Source organism: Phyllobates terribilis, unplaced genomic scaffold (assembly GCF_046119375.1).
Source record: "Phyllobates terribilis strain yellow unplaced genomic scaffold, ASM4611937v1 Scaffold_1213__1_contigs__length_355869, whole genome shotgun sequence".
Lineage (NCBI taxonomy): Eukaryota > Metazoa > Chordata > Amphibia > Anura > Dendrobatidae > Phyllobates > Phyllobates terribilis.
The window spans coordinates 16,800-33,307 of record NW_027363973.1 but is presented as its reverse complement, the minus strand read 5'-3'; the positions used below and the strand labels follow the sequence as shown (position 1 = coordinate 33,307).

At 45.2% G+C, this 16,508-nt stretch overlaps 12 non-coding genes across 12 annotated transcripts; all 12 read right to left on the bottom strand.

Moving 5' to 3' along the window:
- Positions 1-1,278: 1,278 nt before the first annotated feature.
- LOC141243342 (U2 spliceosomal RNA) lies at positions 1,279-1,469 on the bottom strand. The gene has a single exon (XR_012307623.1). It is a non-coding gene; the product is annotated as a U2 spliceosomal RNA (small nuclear RNA).
- Positions 1,470-2,584: 1,115 nt separating this feature from the next.
- Positions 2,585-2,775, bottom strand: LOC141243309 (U2 spliceosomal RNA). The gene has a single exon (XR_012307597.1). It is a non-coding gene; the product is annotated as a U2 spliceosomal RNA (small nuclear RNA).
- Positions 2,776-3,890: 1,115 nt separating this feature from the next.
- On the bottom strand, positions 3,891-4,081 carry LOC141243331 (U2 spliceosomal RNA). The gene has a single exon (XR_012307616.1). It is a non-coding gene; the product is annotated as a U2 spliceosomal RNA (small nuclear RNA).
- A 1,115-nt stretch (positions 4,082-5,196) lies between these two features.
- On the bottom strand, positions 5,197-5,387 carry LOC141243289 (U2 spliceosomal RNA). Its single transcript, XR_012307578.1, has one exon. It is a non-coding gene; the product is annotated as a U2 spliceosomal RNA (small nuclear RNA).
- A 1,118-nt stretch (positions 5,388-6,505) lies between these two features.
- Positions 6,506-6,696, bottom strand: LOC141243300 (U2 spliceosomal RNA). Its single transcript, XR_012307588.1, has one exon. It is a non-coding gene; the product is annotated as a U2 spliceosomal RNA (small nuclear RNA).
- Positions 6,697-7,814: 1,118 nt separating this feature from the next.
- Positions 7,815-8,005, bottom strand: LOC141243319 (U2 spliceosomal RNA). The gene has a single exon (XR_012307606.1). It is a non-coding gene; the product is annotated as a U2 spliceosomal RNA (small nuclear RNA).
- Positions 8,006-9,123: 1,118 nt separating this feature from the next.
- Positions 9,124-9,314, bottom strand: LOC141243307 (U2 spliceosomal RNA). Its single transcript, XR_012307595.1, has one exon. It is a non-coding gene; the product is annotated as a U2 spliceosomal RNA (small nuclear RNA).
- Positions 9,315-10,429: 1,115 nt separating this feature from the next.
- Positions 10,430-10,620, bottom strand: LOC141243308 (U2 spliceosomal RNA). The gene has a single exon (XR_012307596.1). It is a non-coding gene; the product is annotated as a U2 spliceosomal RNA (small nuclear RNA).
- A 1,115-nt stretch (positions 10,621-11,735) lies between these two features.
- Positions 11,736-11,926, bottom strand: LOC141243295 (U2 spliceosomal RNA). The gene has a single exon (XR_012307584.1). It is a non-coding gene; the product is annotated as a U2 spliceosomal RNA (small nuclear RNA).
- Positions 11,927-13,041: 1,115 nt separating this feature from the next.
- Positions 13,042-13,232, bottom strand: LOC141243284 (U2 spliceosomal RNA). The gene has a single exon (XR_012307573.1). It is a non-coding gene; the product is annotated as a U2 spliceosomal RNA (small nuclear RNA).
- A 1,115-nt stretch (positions 13,233-14,347) lies between these two features.
- LOC141243271 (U2 spliceosomal RNA) lies at positions 14,348-14,538 on the bottom strand. The gene has a single exon (XR_012307561.1). It is a non-coding gene; the product is annotated as a U2 spliceosomal RNA (small nuclear RNA).
- A 1,115-nt stretch (positions 14,539-15,653) lies between these two features.
- LOC141243312 (U2 spliceosomal RNA) lies at positions 15,654-15,843 on the bottom strand. The gene has a single exon (XR_012307600.1). It is a non-coding gene; the product is annotated as a U2 spliceosomal RNA (small nuclear RNA).
- Positions 15,844-16,508: the final 665 nt, after the last annotated feature.

Genomic DNA, 16,508 nt, shown 5'->3' with positions numbered 1-16,508 from the left:
TGGTCGCTTCAGGAATCGCCTTCTCGTTTCCTCCTCACTCTCCCCCTATAGCAGCATCCAGCTTAAGCCACCGAAGTGGCGATGCTGGAAGGCCGAGGGCTAGTACACAAGGAACCTCTTGTCCAAACACTAGGTCTGAGCCAAAAGGCCGAGAAGCGATAACCAGAATTGGTTTCAAACTACGGAGCCACCCAAGGATCCTGAAAAGTCCATTTGTGGAGATGAGCTCCTGGACTCCCGTTAAGAAGAGATGTTGTCAACCTCTAGATCCCTTACATGCCTGCACTTTTCGGCTTGCTGCTGCTGCAATCCACGCGTTTTAGATCTGCATAACTCCACCTCTTTAAACACAGCACCTTCACCCCCTGCTGTTCCCACCCGCCTCAACACCGTTGGAAGGGAGGAGAACCAATTAAGGCGGGGGGTGGGGTGGAACGAGCAGCTGTCTACCCTTAGCAGGAGGGCTCCTGATTACATACCTCTCCTGCTGCTGCTGCTGCTGCTGGCTGTCCAGCAGCAGACTGAAGGTGGCTGCTGCTGTGCACAGGTATATAAAGGCTCAGAGCCTATTATGACACGCGCAGCCAGCGTTCCATTGCCACATTCCATCTACTGCAGGCAGGATACCTGGCTGGCTGAATGTCGCTGAGAAGCTCACAGAGACCGCCATAAGCAACAGTTTAACAGAATGCCACAGACTAATCAACCAAACTTTTTGGGTTGGGTTCTCTTTTATAGTCTGCAGGCATTAAATGAAAGAAGTCAGTGTTCCAGCAGAAGGAGACAACGTTTCAGAAAAGGCATTGTAGCAAACCAAAAAAGAAATTTTAAGCGCAGCAGAGTAACCAGCGCACATACCTGTTAGCTCAGGTGAGTTTAAAAGGCTGCTGTTGATAACAAGGGCATTTGCTAAATAGATGGTGTGTGTGCAACAATATACTGAAAGGTCAATTATATTGTGCAGCTTATCTCACCACCTGTAGTTATTTAGGTGAAAGCTCCAAAATGCTTGCCTAATATGTCTGTTTATCCAAAAGGAAGTAAAAAGGGAGAGCTAGAAAGATAGCATTGCATCACATTACATGGCAATGCAATGCACAGTTGCTGAAGTTGAACCAAAATGAGCTTGTAATCTGGCTTCTGCAACTTTGAACATGAAAAATCCAATGAGGAGAAGAAAAGCAAAGCCAAAGAGTCCATCCCAAAATCCGACAAACAAGCAAAATGAACAAAAAACATTGAATTCAATTCTTTCTGATTTTAGAAACTGCATTAAAGAAGGGGTGCACCGGTCCTGGAGATACTGCAATACCAGGTCAATGCGTGGAGTGGACAGAGCAAGCTCTTTTTCCATCTCCCTGTTCTAAAAATCCATTTAATATATGGTCCCCAGATAGGGGACGTATCAGATATTAAACTGATAAGAACAGATACTACACTTGATCTTAGCCAAAAGGCCGAGAAGCGATAACCAGAATTGGTTTCAAACTACGGAGCCACCCAAGGATCCTGAAAAGTCCATTTGTGGAGATGAGCTCCTGGACTCCCGTTAAGAAGACATGTTGTCAACCTCTAGATCCCTTACATGCCTGCACTTTTCGGCTTGCTGCTGCTGCAATCCACGCGTTTTAGATCTGCATAACTCCACCTCTTTAAACACAGCACCTTCACCCCCTGCTGTTCCCACCCGCCTCAACACCGTTGGAAGGGAGGAGAACCAATTAAGGCGGGGGGTGGGGTGGAACGAGCAGCTGTCTACCCTTAGCAGGAGGGCTCCTGATTACATACCTCTCCTGCTGCTGCTGCTGCTGGCTGTCCAGCAGCAGACTGAAGGTGGCTGCTGCTGTGCACAGGTATATAAAGGCTCAGAGCCTATTATGACACGCGCAGCCAGCGTTCCATTGCCACATTCCATCTACTGCAGGCAGGATACCTGGCTGGCTGAATGTCGCTGAGAAGCTCACAGAGACCGCCATAAGCAACAGTTTAACAGAATGCCACAGACTAATCAACCAAACTTTTTGGGTTGGGTTCTCTTTTATAGTCTGCAGGCATTAAATGAAAGAAGTCAGTGTTCCAGCAGAAGGAGACAACGTTTCAGAAAAGGCATTGTAGCAAACCAAAAAAGAAATTTTAAGTGCAGCAGAGTAACCAGCGCACATACCTGTTAGCTCAGGTGAGTTTAAAAGGCTGCTGTTGATAACAAGGGCATTTGCTAAATAGATGGTGTGTGTGCAACAATATACTGAAAGGTCAATTATATTGTGCAGCTTATCTCACCACCTGTAGTTATTTAGGTGAAAGCTCCAAAATGCTTGCCTAATATGTCTGTTTATCCAAAAGGAAGTAAAAAGGGAGAGCTAGAAAGATAGCATTGCATCACATTACATGGCAATGCAATGCACAGTTGCTGAAGTTGAACCAAAATGAGCTTGTAATCTGGCTTCTGCAACTTTGAACATGAAAAATCCAATGAGGAGAAGAAAAGCAAAGCCAAAGAGTCCATCCCAAAATCCGACAAACAAGCAAAATGAACAAAAAACATTGAATTCAATTCTTTCTGATTTTAGAAACTGCATTAAAGAAGGGGTGCACCGGTCCTGGAGATACTGCAATACCAGGTCAATGCGTGGAGTGGACAGAGCAAGCTCTTTTTCCATCTCCCTGTTCTAAAAATCCATTTAATATATGGTCCCCAGATAGGGGACGTATCAGATATTAAACTGATAAGAACAGATACTACACTTGATCTTAACCAAAAGGCCGAGAAGCGATAACCAGAATTGGTTTCAAACTACGGAGCCACCCAAGGATCCTGAAAAGTCCATTTGTGGAGATGAGCTCCTGGACTCCCGTTAAGAAGACATGTTGTCAACCTCTAGATCCCTTACATGCCTGCACTTTTCGGCTTGCTGCTGCTGCAATCCACGCGTTTTAGATCTGCATAACTCCACCTCTTTAAACACAGCACCTTCACCCCCTGCTGTTCCCACCCGCCTCAACACCGTTGGAAGGGAGGAGAACCAATTAAGGCGGGGGGTGGGGTGGAACGAGCAGCTGTCTACCCTTAGCAGGAGGGCTCCTGATTACATACCTCTCCTGCTGCTGCTGCTGCTGGCTGTCCAGCAGCAGACTGAAGGTGGCTGCTGCTGTGCACAGGTATATAAAGGCTCAGAGCCTATTATGACACGCGCAGCCAGCGTTCCATTGCCACATTCCATCTACTGCAGGCAGGATACCTGGCTGGCTGAATGTCGCTGAGAAGCTCACAGAGACCGCCATAAGCAACAGTTTAACAGAATGCCACAGACTAATCAACCAAACTTTTTGGGTTGGGTTCTCTTTTATAGTCTGCAGGCATTAAATGAAAGAAGTCAGTGTTCCAGCAGAAGGAGACAACGTTTCAGAAAAGGCATTGTAGCAAACCAAAAAAGAAATTTTAAGCGCAGCAGAGTAACCAGCGCACATACCTGTTAGCTCAGGTGAGTTTAAAAGGCTGCTGTTGATAACAAGGGCATTTGCTAAATAGATGGTGTGTGTGCAACAATATACTGAAAGGTCAATTATATTGTGCAGCTTATCTCACCACCTGTAGTTATTTAGGTGAAAGCTCCAAAATGCTTGCCTAATATGTCTGTTTATCCAAAAGGAAGTAAAAAGGGAGAGCTAGAAAGATAGCATTGCATCACATTACATGGCAATGCAATGCACAGTTGCTGAAGTTGAACCAAAATGAGCTTGTAATCTGGCTTCTGCAACTTTGAACATGAAAAATCCAATGAGGAGAAGAAAAGCAAAGCCAAAGAGTCCATCCCAAAATCCGACAAACAAGCAAAATGAACAAAAAACATTGAATTCAATTCTTTCTGATTTTAGAAACTGCATTAAAGAAGGGGTGCACCGGTCCTGGAGATACTGCAATACCAGGTCAATGCGTGGAGTGGACAGAGCAAGCTCTTTTTCCATCTCCCTGTTCTAAAAATCCATTTAATATATGGTCCCCAGATAGGGGACGTATCAGATATTAAACTGATAAGAACAGATACTACACTTGATCTTAGCCAAAAGGCCGAGAAGCGATAACCAGAATTGGTTTCAAACTACGGAGCCACCCAAGGATCCTGAAAAGTCCATTTGTGGAGATGAGCTCCTGGACTCCCGTTAAGAAGACATGTTGTCAACCTCTAGATCCCTTACATGCCTGCACTTTTCGGCTTGCTGCTGCTGCAATCCACGCGTTTTAGATCTGCATAACTCCACCTCTTTAAACACAGCACCTTCACCCCCTGCTGTTCCCACCCGCCTCAACACCGTTGGAAGGGAGGAGAACCAATTAAGGCGGGGGGTGGGGTGGAACGAGCAGCTGTCTACCCTTAGCAGGAGGGCTCCTGATTACATACCTCTCCTGCTGCTGCTGCTGCTGGCTGTCCAGCAGCAGACTGAAGGTGGCTGCTGCTGTGCACAGGTATATAAAGGCTCAGAGCCTATTATGACACGCGCAGCCAGCGTTCCATTGCCACATTCCATCTACTGCAGGCAGGATACCTGGCTGGCTGAATGTCACTGAGAAGCTCACAGAGACCGCCATAAGCAACAGTTTAACAGAATGCCACAGACTAATCAACCAAACTTTTTGGGTTGGGTTCTCTTTTATAGTCTGCAGGCATTAAATGAAAGAAGTCAGTGTTCCAGCAGAAGGAGACAACGTTTCAGAAAAGGCATTGTAGCAAACCAAAAAAGAAATTTTAAGCGCAGCAGAGTAACCAGCGCACATACCTGTTAGCTCAGGTGAGTTTAAAAGGCTGCTGTTGATAACAAGGGCATTTGCTAAATAGATGGTGTGTGTGCAACAATATACTGAAAGGTCAATTATATTGTGCAGCTTATCTCACCACCTGTAGTTATTTAGGTGAAAGCTCCAAAATGCTTGCCTAATATGTCTGTTTATCCAAAAGGAAGTAAAAAGGGAGAGCTAGAAAGATAGCATTGCATCACATTACATGGCAATGCAATGCACAGTTGCTGAAGTTGAACCAAAATGAGCTTGTAATCTGGCTTCTGCAACTTTGAACATGAAAAATCCAATGAGGAGAAGAAAAGCAAAGCCAAAGAGTCCATCCCAATATCCGACAAACAAGCAAAATGAACAAAAAACATTGAATTCAATTCTTTCTGATTTTAGAAACTGCATTAAAGAAGGGGTGCACCGGTCCTGGAGATACTGCAATACCAGGTCAATGCGTGGAGTGGACAGAGCAAGCTCTTTTTCCATCTCCCTGTTCTAAAAATCCATTTAATATATGGTCCCCAGATGGGGGACGTATCAGATATTAAACTGATAAGAACAGATACTACACTTGATCTTAGCCAAAAGGCCGAGAAGCGATAACCAGAATTGGTTTCAAACTACGGAGCCACCCAAGGATCCTGAAAAGTCCATTTGTGGAGATGAGCTCCTGGACTCCCGTTAAGAAGACATGTTGTCAACCTCTAGATCCCTTACATGCCTGCACTTTTCGGCTTGCTGCTGCTGCAATCCACGCGTTTTAGATCTGCATAACTCCACCTCTTTAAACACAGCACCTTCACCCCCTGCTGTTCCCACCCACCTCAACACCGTTGGGAGGGAGGAGAACCAATTAAGGCGGGGGGTGGGGTGGAACGAGTAGCTGTCTACCCTTAGCAGGAGGGCTCCTGATTACATACCTCTCCTGCTGCTGCTGCTGCTGCTGGCTGTCCAGCAGCAGACTGAAGGTGGCTGCTGCTGTGCACAGGTATATAAAGGCTCAGAGCCTATTATGACACGCGCAGCCAGCGTTCCATTGCCACATTCCATCTACTGCAGGCAGGATACCTGGCTGGCTGAATGTCGCTGAGAAGCTCACAGAGACCGCCATAAGCAACAGTTTAACAGAATGCCACAGACTAATCAACCAAACTTTTTGGGTTGGGTTCTCTTTTATAGTCTGCAGGCATTAAATGAAAGAAGTCAGTGTTCCAGCAGAAGGAGATAACGTTTCAGAAAAGGCATTGTAGCAAACCAAAAAAGAAATTTTAAGCGCAGCAGAGTAACCAGCGCACATACCTCTTAGCTCAGGTGAGTTTAAAAGGCTGCTGTTGATAACAAGGGCATTTGCTAAATAGATGGTGTGTGTGCAACAATATACTGAAAGGTCAATTATATTGTGCAGCTTATCTCACCACCTGTAGTTATTTAGGTGAAAGCTCCAAAATGCTTGCCTAATATGTCTGTTTATCCAAAAGGAAGTAAAAAGGGAGAGCTAGAAAGATAGCATTGCATCACATTACATGGCAATGCAATGCACAGTTGCTGAAGTTGAACCAAAATGAGCTTGTAATCTGGCTTCTGCAACTTTGAACATGAAAAATCCAATGAGGAGAAGAAAAGCAAAGCCAAAGAGTCCATCCCAAAATCCGACAAACAAGCAAAATGAACAAAAAACATTGAATTCAATTCTTTCTGATTTTAGAAACTGCATTAAAGAAGGGGTGCACCGGTCCTGGAGATACTGCAATACCAGGTCAATGCGTGGAGTGGACAGAGCAAGCTCTTTTTCCATCTCCCTGTTCTAAAAATCCATTTAATATATGGTCCCCAGATAGGGGATGTATCAGATATTAAACTGATAAGAACAGATACTACACTTGATCTTAGCCAAAAGGCCGAGAAGCGATAACCAGAATTGGTTTCAAACTACGGAGCCACCCAAGGATCCTGAAAAGTCCATTTGTGGAGATGAGCTCCTGGACTCCCGTTAAGAAGACATGTTGTCAACCTCTAGATCCCTTACATGCCTGCACTTTTCGGCTTGCTGCTGCTGCAATCCACGCGTTTTAGATCTGCATAACTCCACCTCTTTAAACACAGCACCTTCACCCCCTGCTGTTCCCACCCGCCTCAACACCGTTGGAAGGGAGGAGAACCAATTAAGGCGGGGGGTGGGGTGGAACGAGCAGCTGTCTACCCTTAGCAGGAGGGCTCCTGATTACATACCTCTCCTGCTGCTGCTGCTGCTGCTGGCTGTCCAGCAGCAGACTGAAGGTGGCTGCTGCTGTGCACAGGTATATAAAGGCTCAGAGCCTATTATGACACGCGCAGCCAGCGTTCCATTGCCACATTCCATCTACTGCAGGCAGGATACCTGGCTGGCTGAATGTCGCTGAGAAGCTCACAGAGACCGCCATAAGCAACAGTTTAACAGAATGCCACAGACTAATCAACCAAACTTTTTGGGTTGGGTTCTCTTTTATAGTCTGCAGGCATTAAATGAAAGAAGTCAGTGTTCCAGCAGAAGGAGACAACGTTTCAGAAAAGGCATTGTAGCAAACCAAAAAAGAAATTTTAAGCGCAGCAGAGTAACCAGCGCACATACCTGTTAGCTCAGGTGAGTTTAAAAGGCTGCTGTTGATAACAAGGGCATTTGCTAAATAGATGGTGTGTGTGCAACAATATACTGAAAGGTCAATTATATTGTGCAGCTTATCTCACCACCTGTAGTTATTTAGGTGAAAGCTCCAAAATGCTTGCCTAATATGTCTGTTTATCCAAAAGGAAGTAAAAAGGGAGAGCTAGAAAGATAGCATTGCATCACATTACATGGCAATGCAATGCACAGTTGCTGAAGTTGAACCAAAATGAGCTTGTAATCTGGCTTCTGCAACTTTGAACATGAAAAATCCAATGAGGAGAAGAAAAGCAAAGCCAAAGAGTCCATCCCAAAATCCGACAAACAAGCAAAATGAACAGAAAACATTGAATTCAATTCTTTCTGATTTTAGAAACTGCATTAAAGAAGGGGTGCACCGGTCCTGGAGATACTGCAATACCAGGTCAATGCGTGGAGTGGACAGAGCAAGCTCTTTTTCCATCTCCCTGTTCTAAAAATCCATTTAATATATGGTCCCCAGATAGGGGACGTATCAGATATTAAACTGATAAGAACAGATACTACACTTGATCTTAGCCAAAAGGCCGAGAAGCGATAACCAGAATTGGTTTCAAACTACGGAGCCACCCAAGGATCCTGAAAAGTCCATTTGTGGAGATGAGCTCCTGGACTCCCGTTAAGAAGACATGTTGTCAACCTCTAGATCCCTTACATGCCTGCAATTTTCGGCTTGCTGCTGCTGCAATCCACGCGTTTTAGATCTGCATAACTCCACCTCTTTAAACACAGCACCTTCACCCCCTGCTGTTCCCACCCGCCTCAACACCGTTGGAAGGGAGGAGAACCAATTAAGGCGGGGGGTGGGGTGGAACGAGCAGCTGTCTACCCTTAGCAGGAGGGCTCCTGATTACATACCTCTCCTGCTGCTGCTGCTGCTGCTGGCTGTCCAGCAGCAGACTGAAGGTGGCTGCTGCTGTGCACAGGTATATAAAGGCTCAGAGCCTATTATGACACGCGCAGCCAGCGTTCCATTGCCACATTCCATCTACTGCAGGCAGGATACCTGGCTGGCTGAATGTCGCTGAGAAGCTCACAGAGACCGCCATAAGCAACAGTTTAACAGAATGCCACAGACTAATCAACCAAACTTTTTGGGTTGGGTTCTCTTTTATAGTCTGCAGGCATTAAATGAAAGAAGTCAGTGTTCCAGCAGAAGGAGACAACGTTTCAGAAAAGGCATTGTAGCAAACCAAAAAAGAAATTTTAAGTGCAGCAGAGTAACCAGCGCACATACCTGTTAGCTCAGGTGAGTTTAAAAGGCTGCTGTTGATAACAAGGGCATTTGCTAAATAGATGGTGTGTGTGCAACAATATACTGAAAGGTCAATTATATTGTGCAGCTTATCTCACCACCTGTAGTTATTTAGGTGAAAGCTCCAAAATGCTTGCCTAATATGTCTGTTTATCCAAAAGGAAGTAAAAAGGGAGAGCTAGAAAGATAGCATTGCATCACATTACATGGCAATGCAATGCACAGTTGCTGAAGTTGAACCAAAATGAGCTTGTAATCTGGCTTCTGCAACTTTGAACATGAAAAATCCAATGAGGAGAAGAAAAGCAAAGCCAAAGAGTCCATCCCAAAATCCGACAAACAAGCAAAATGAACAAAAAACATTGAATTCAATTCTTTCTGATTTTAGAAACTGCATTAAAGAAGGGGTGCACCGGTCCTGGAGATACTGCAATACCAGGTCAATGCGTGGAGTGGACAGAGCAAGCTCTTTTTCCATCTCCCTGTTCTAAAAATCCATTTAATATATGGTCCCCAGATAGGGGACGTATCAGATATTAAACTGATAAGAACAGATACTACACTTGATCTTAGCCAAAAGGCCGAGAAGCGATAACCAGAATTGGTTTCAAACTACGGAGCCACCCAAGGATCCTGAAAAGTCCATTTGTGGAGATGAGCTCCTGGACTCCCGTTAAGAAGACATGTTGTCAACCTCTAGATCCCTTACATGCCCGCACTTTTCGGCTTGCTGCTGCTGCAATCCACGCGTTTTAGATCTGCATAACTCCACCTCTTTAAACACAGCACCTTCAACCCCTGCTGTTCCCACCCGCCTCAACACCGTTGGAAGGGAGGAGAACCAATTAAGGCGGGGGGTGGGGTGGAACGAGCAGCTGTCTACCCTTAGCAGGAGGGCTCCTGATTACATACCTCTCCTGCTGCTGCTGCTGCTGGCTGTCCAGCAGCAGACTGAAGGTGGCTGCTGCTGTGCACAGGTATATAAAGGCTCAGAGCCTATTATGACACGCGCAGCCAGCGTTCCATTGCCACATTCCATCTACTGCAGGCAGGATACCTGGCTGGCTGAATGTCGCTGAGAAGCTCACAGAGACCGCCATAAGCAACAGTTTAACAGAATGCCACAGACTAATCAACCAAACTTTTTGGGTTGGGTTCTCTTTTATAGTCTGCAGGCATTAAATGAAAGAAGTCAGTGTTCCAGCAGAAGGAGACAACGTTTCAGAAAAGGCATTGTAGCAAACCAAAAAAGAAATTTTAAGTGCAGCAGAGTAACCAGCGCACATACCTGTTAGCTCAGGTGAGTTTAAAAGGCTGCTGTTGATAACAAGGGCATTTGCTAAATAGATGGTGTGTGTGCAACAATATACTGAAAGGTCAATTATATTGTGCAGCTTATCTCACCACCTGTAGTTATTTAGGTGAAAGCTCCAAAATGCTTGCCTAATATGTCTGTTTATCCAAAAGGAAGTAAAAAGGGAGAGCTAGAAAGATAGCATTGCATCACATTACATGGCAATGCAATGCACAGTTGCTGAAGTTGAACCAAAATGAGCTTGTAATCTGGCTTCTGCAACTTTGAACATGAAAAATCCAATGAGGAGAAGAAAAGCAAAGCCAAAGAGTCCATCCCAAAATCCGACAAACAAGCAAAATGAACAAAAAACATTGAATTCAATTCTTTCTGATTTTAGAAACTGCATTAAAGAAGGGGTGCACCGGTCCTGGAGATACTGCAATACCAGGTCAATGCGTGGAGTGGACAGAGCAAGCTCTTTTTCCATCTCCCTGTTCTAAAAATCCATTTAATATATGGTCCCCAGATAGGGGACGTATCAGATATTAAACTGATAAGAACAGATACTACACTTGATCTTAACCAAAAGGCCGAGAAGCGATAACCAGAATTGGTTTCAAACTACGGAGCCACCCAAGGATCCTGAAAAGTCCATTTGTGGAGATGAGCTCCTGGACTCCCGTTAAGAAGACATGTTGTCAACCTCTAGATCCCTTACATGCCTGCACTTTTCGGCTTGCTGCTGCTGCAATCCACGCGTTTTAGATCTGCATAACTCCACCTCTTTAAACACAGCACCTTCACCCCCTGCTGTTCCCACCCGCCTCAACACCGTTGGAAGGGAGGAGAACCAATTAAGGCGGGGGGTGGGGTGGAACGAGCAGCTGTCTACCCTTAGCAGGAGGGCTCCTGATTACATACCTCTCCTGCTGCTGCTGCTGCTGGCTGTCCAGCAGCAGACTGAAGGTGGCTGCTGCTGTGCACAGGTATATAAAGGCTCAGAGCCTATTATGACACGCGCAGCCAGCGTTCCATTGCCACATTCCATCTACTGCAGGCAGGATACCTGGCTGGCTGAATGTCGCTGAGAAGCTCACAGAGACCGCCATAAGCAACAGTTTAACAGAATGCCACAGACTAATCAACCAAACTTTTTGGGTTGGGTTCTCTTTTATAGTCTGCAGGCATTAAATGAAAGAAGTCAGTGTTCCAGCAGAAGGAGACAACGTTTCAGAAAAGGCATTGTAGCAAACCAAAAAAGAAATTTTAAGCGCAGCAGAGTAACCAGCGCACATACCTGTTAGCTCAGGTGAGTTTAAAAGGCTGCTGTTGATAACAAGGGCATTTGCTAAATAGATGGTGTGTGTGCAACAATATACTGAAAGGTCAATTATATTGTGCAGCTTATCTCACCACCTGTAGTTATTTAGGTGAAAGCTCCAAAATGCTTGCCTAATATGTCTGTTTATCCAAAAGGAAGTAAAAAGGGAGAGCTAGAAAGATAGCATTGCATCACATTACATGACAATGCAATGCACAGTTGCTGAAGTTGAACCAAAATGAGCTTGTAATCTGGCTTCTGCAACTTTGAACATGAAAAATCCAATGAGGAGAAGAAAAGCTAAGCCAAAGAGTCCATCCCAAAATCCGACAAACAAGCAAAATGAACAAAAAACATTGAATTCAATTCTTTCTGATTTTAGAAACTGCATTAAAGAAGGGGTGCACCGGTCCTGGAGATACTGCAATACCAGGTCAATGCGTGGAGTGGACAGAGCAAGCTCTTTTTCCATCTCCCTGTTCTAAAAATCCATTTAATATATGGTCCCCAGATAGGGGACGTATCAGATATTAAACTGATAAGAACAGATACTACACTTGATCTTAGCCAAAAGGCCGAGAAGCGATAACCAGAATTGGTTTCAAACTACGGAGCCACCCAAGGATCCTGAAAAGTCCATTTGTGGAGATGAGCTCCTGGACTCCCGTTAAGAAGACATGTTGTCAACCTCTAGATCCCTTACATGCCTGCACTTTTCGGCTTGCTGCTGCTGCAATCCACGCGTTTTAGATCTGCATAACTCCACCTCTTTAAACACAGCACCTTCACCCCCTGCTGTTCCCACCCGCCTCAACACCGTTGGAAGGGAGGAGAACCAATTAAGGCGGGGGGTGGGGTGGAACGAGCAGCTGTCTACCCTTAGCAGGAGGGCTCCTGATTACATACCTCTCCTGCTGCTGCTGCTGCTGGCTGTCCAGCAGCAGACTGAAGGTGGCTGCTGCTGTGCACAGGTATATAAAGGCTCAGAGCCTATTATGACACGCGCAGCCAGCGTTCCATTGCCACATTCCATCTACTGCAGGCAGGATACCTGGCTGGCTGAATGTCGCTGAGAAGCTCACAGAGACCGCCATAAGCAACAGTTTAACAGAATGCCACAGACTAATCAACCAAACTTTTTGGGTTGGGTTCTCTTTTATAGTCTGCAGGCATTAAATGAAAGAAGTCAGTGTTCCAGCAGAAGGAGACAACGTTTCAGAAAAGGCATTGTAGCAAACCAAAAAAGAAATTTTAAGCGCAGCAGAGTAACCAGCGCACATACCTGTTAGCTCAGGTGAGTTTAAAAGGCTGCTGTTGATAACAAGGGCATTTGCTAAATAGATGGTGTGTGTGCAACAATATACTGAAAGGTCAATTATATTGTGCAGCTTATCTCACCACCTGTAGTTATTTAGGTGAAAGCTCCAAAATGCTTGCATAATATGTCTGTTTATCCAAAAGGAAGTAAAAAGGGAGAGCTAGAAAGATAGCATTGCATCACATTACATGGCAATGCAATGCACAGTTGCTGAAGTTGAACCAAAATGAGCTTGTAATCTGGCTTCTGGAACTTTGAACATGAAAAATCCAATGAGGAGAAGAAAAGCAAAGCCAAAGAGTCCATCCCAAAATCCGACAAACAAGCAAAATGAACAAAAAACATTGAATTCAATTCTTTCTGATTTTAGAAACTGCATTAAAGAAGGGGTGCACCGGTCCTGGAGATACTGCAATACCAGGTCAATGCGTGGAGTGGACAGAGCAAGCTCTTTTTCCATCTCCCTGTTCTAAAAATCCATTTAATATATGGTCCCCAGATAGGGGACGTATCAGATATTAAACTGATAAGAACAGATACTACACTTGATCTTAGCCAAAAGGCCGAGAAGCGATAACCAGAATTGGTTTCAAACTACGGAGCCACCCAAGGATCCTGAAAAGTCCATTTGTGGAGATGAGCTCCTGGACTCCCGTTAAGAAGACATGTTGTCAACCTCTAGATCCCTTACATGCCTGCACTTTTCGGCTTGCTGCTGCTGCAATCCACGCGTTTTAGATCTGCATAACTCCACCTCTTTAAACACAGCACCTTCACCCCCTGCTGTTCCCACCCGCCTCAACACCGTTGGAAGGGAGGAGAACCAATTAAGGCGGGGGGTGGGGTGGAACGAGCAGCTGTCTACCCTTAGCAGGAGGGCTCCTGATTACATACCTCTCCTGCTGCTGCTGCTGCTGGCTGTCCAGCAGCAGACTGAAGGTGGCTGCTGCTGTGCACAGGTATATAAAGGCTCAGAGCCTATTATGACACGCGCAGCCAGCGTTCCATTGCCACATTCCATCTACTGCAGGCAGGATACCTGGCTGGCTGAATGTCGCTGAGAAGCTCACAGAGACCGCCATAAGCAATAGTTTAACAGAATGCCACAGACTAATCAACCAAACTTTTTGGGTTGGGTTCTCTTTTATAGTCTGCAGGCATTAAATGAAAGAAGTCAGTGTTCCAGCAGAAGGAGACAACGTTTCAGAAAAGGCATTGTAGCAAACCAAAAAAGAAATTTTAAGCGCAGCAGAGTAACCAGCGCACATACCTGTTAGCTCAGGTGAGTTTAAAAGGCTGCTGTTGATAACAAGGGCATTTGCTAAATAGATGGTGTGTGTGCAACAATATACTGAAAGGTCAATTATATTGTGCAGCTTATCTCACCACCTGTAGTTATTTAGGTGAAAGCTCCAAAATGCTTGCCTAATATGTCTGTTTATCCAAAAGGAAGTAAAAAGGGAGAGCTAGAAAGATAGCATTGCATCACATTACATGGCAATGCAATGCACAGTTGCTGAAGTTGAACCAAAATGAGCTTGTAATCTGGCTTCTGCAACTTTGAACATGAAAAATCCAATGAGGAGAAGAAAAGCAAAGCCAAAGAGTCCATCCCAAAATCCGACAAACAAGCAAAATGAACAAAAAACATTGAATTCAATTCTTTCTGATTTTAGAAACTGCATTAAAGAAGGGGTGCACCGGTCCTGGAGATACTGCAATACCAGGTCAATGCGTGGAGTGGACAGAGCAAGCTCTTTTTCCATCTCCCTGTTCTAAAAATCCATTTAATATATGGTCCCCAGATAGGGGACGTATCAGATATTAAACTGATAAGAACAGATACTACACTTGATCTTAGCCAAAAGGCCGAGAAGCGATAACCAGAATTGGTTTCAAACTACGGAGCCACCCAAGGATCCTGAAAAGTCCATTTGTGGAGATGAGCTCCTGGACTCCCGTTAAGAAGACATGTTGTCAACCTCTAGATCCCTTACATGCCCGCACTTTTCGGCTTGCTGCTGCTGCAATCCACGCGTTTTAGATCTGCATAACTCCACCTCTTTAAACACAGCACCTTCACCCCCTGCTGTTCCCACCCGCCTCAACACCGTTGGAAGGGAGGAGAACCAATTAAGGCGGGGGGTGGGGTGGAACGAGCAGCTGTCTACCCTTAGCAGGAGGGCTCCTGATTACATACCTCTCCTGCTGCTGCTGCTGCTGGCTGTCCAGCAGCAGACTGAAGGTGGCTGCTGCTGTGCACAGGTATATAAAGGCTCAGAGCCTATTATGACACGCGCAGCCAGCGTTCCATTGCCACATTCCATCTACTGCAGGCAGGATACCTGGCTGGCTGAATGTCGCTGAGAAGCTCACAGAGACCGCCATAAGCAACAGTTTAACAGAATGCCACAGACTAATCAACCAAACTTTTTGGGTTGGGTTCTCTTTTATAGTCTGCAGGCATTAAATGAAAGAAGTCAGTGTTCCAGCAGAAGGAGACAACGTTTCAGAAAAGGCATTGTAGCAAACCAAAAAAGAAATTTTAAGCGCAGCAGAGTAACCAGCGCACATACCTGTTAGCTCAGGTGAGTTTAAAAGGCTGCTGTTGATAACAAGGGCATTTGCTAAATAGATGGTGTGTGTGCAACAATATACTGAAAGGTCAATTATATTGTGCAGCTTATCTCACCACCTGTAGTTATTTAGGTGAAAGCTCCAAAATGCTTGCCTAATATGTCTGTTTATCCAAAAGGAAGTAAAAAGGGAGAGCTAGAAAGATAGCATTGCATCACATTACATGGCAATGCAATGCACAGTTGCTGAAGTTGAACCAAAATGAGCTTGTAATCTGGCTTCTGCAACTTTGAACATGAAAAATCCAATGAGGAGAAGAAAAGCAAAGCCAAAGAGTCCATCCCCAAATCCGACAAACAAGCAAAATGAACAAAAAACATTGAATTCAATTCTTTCTGATTTTAGAAACTGCATTAAAGAAGGGGTGCACCGGTCCTGGAGATACTGCAATACCAGGTCAATGCGTGGAGTGGACAGAGCAAGCTCTTTTTCCATCTCCCTGTTCTAAAAATCCATTTAATATATGGTCCCCAGATAGGGGACGTATCAGATATTAAACTGATAAGAACAGATACTACACTTGATCTTAGCCAAAGGCCGAGAAGCGATAACCAGAATTGGTTTCAAACTACGGAGCCACCCAAGGATCCTGAAAAGTCCATTTGTGGAGATGAGCTCCTGGACTCCCGTTAAGAAGACATGTTGTCAACCTCTAGATCCCTTACATGCCTGCACTTTTCGGCTTGCTGCTGCTGCAATCCACGCGTTTTAGATCTGCATAACTCCACCTCTTTAAACACAGCACCTTCACCCCCTGCTGTTCCCACCCGCCTCAACACCGTTGGAAGGGAGGAGAACAAATTAAGGCGGGGGGTGGGGTGGAACGAGCAGCTGTCTACCCTTAGCAGGAGGGCTCCTGATTACATACCTCTCCTGCTGCTGCTGCTGCTGGCTGTCCAGCAGCAGACTGAAGGTGGCTGCTGCTGTGCACAGGTATATAAAGGCTCAGAGCCTATTATGACACGCGCAGCCAGCGTTCCATTGCCACATTCCATCTACTGCAGGCAGGATACCTGGCTGGCTGAATGTCGCTGAGAAGCTCACAGAGACCGCCATAAGCAACAGTTTAACAGAATGCCACAGACTAATCAACCAAACTTTTTGGGTTGGGTTCTCTTTTATAGTCTGCAGGCATTAAATGAAAGAAGTCAGTGTTCCAGCAGAAGGAGACAACGTTTCAGAAAAGGCATTGTAGCAAACCAAAAAAGAAATTT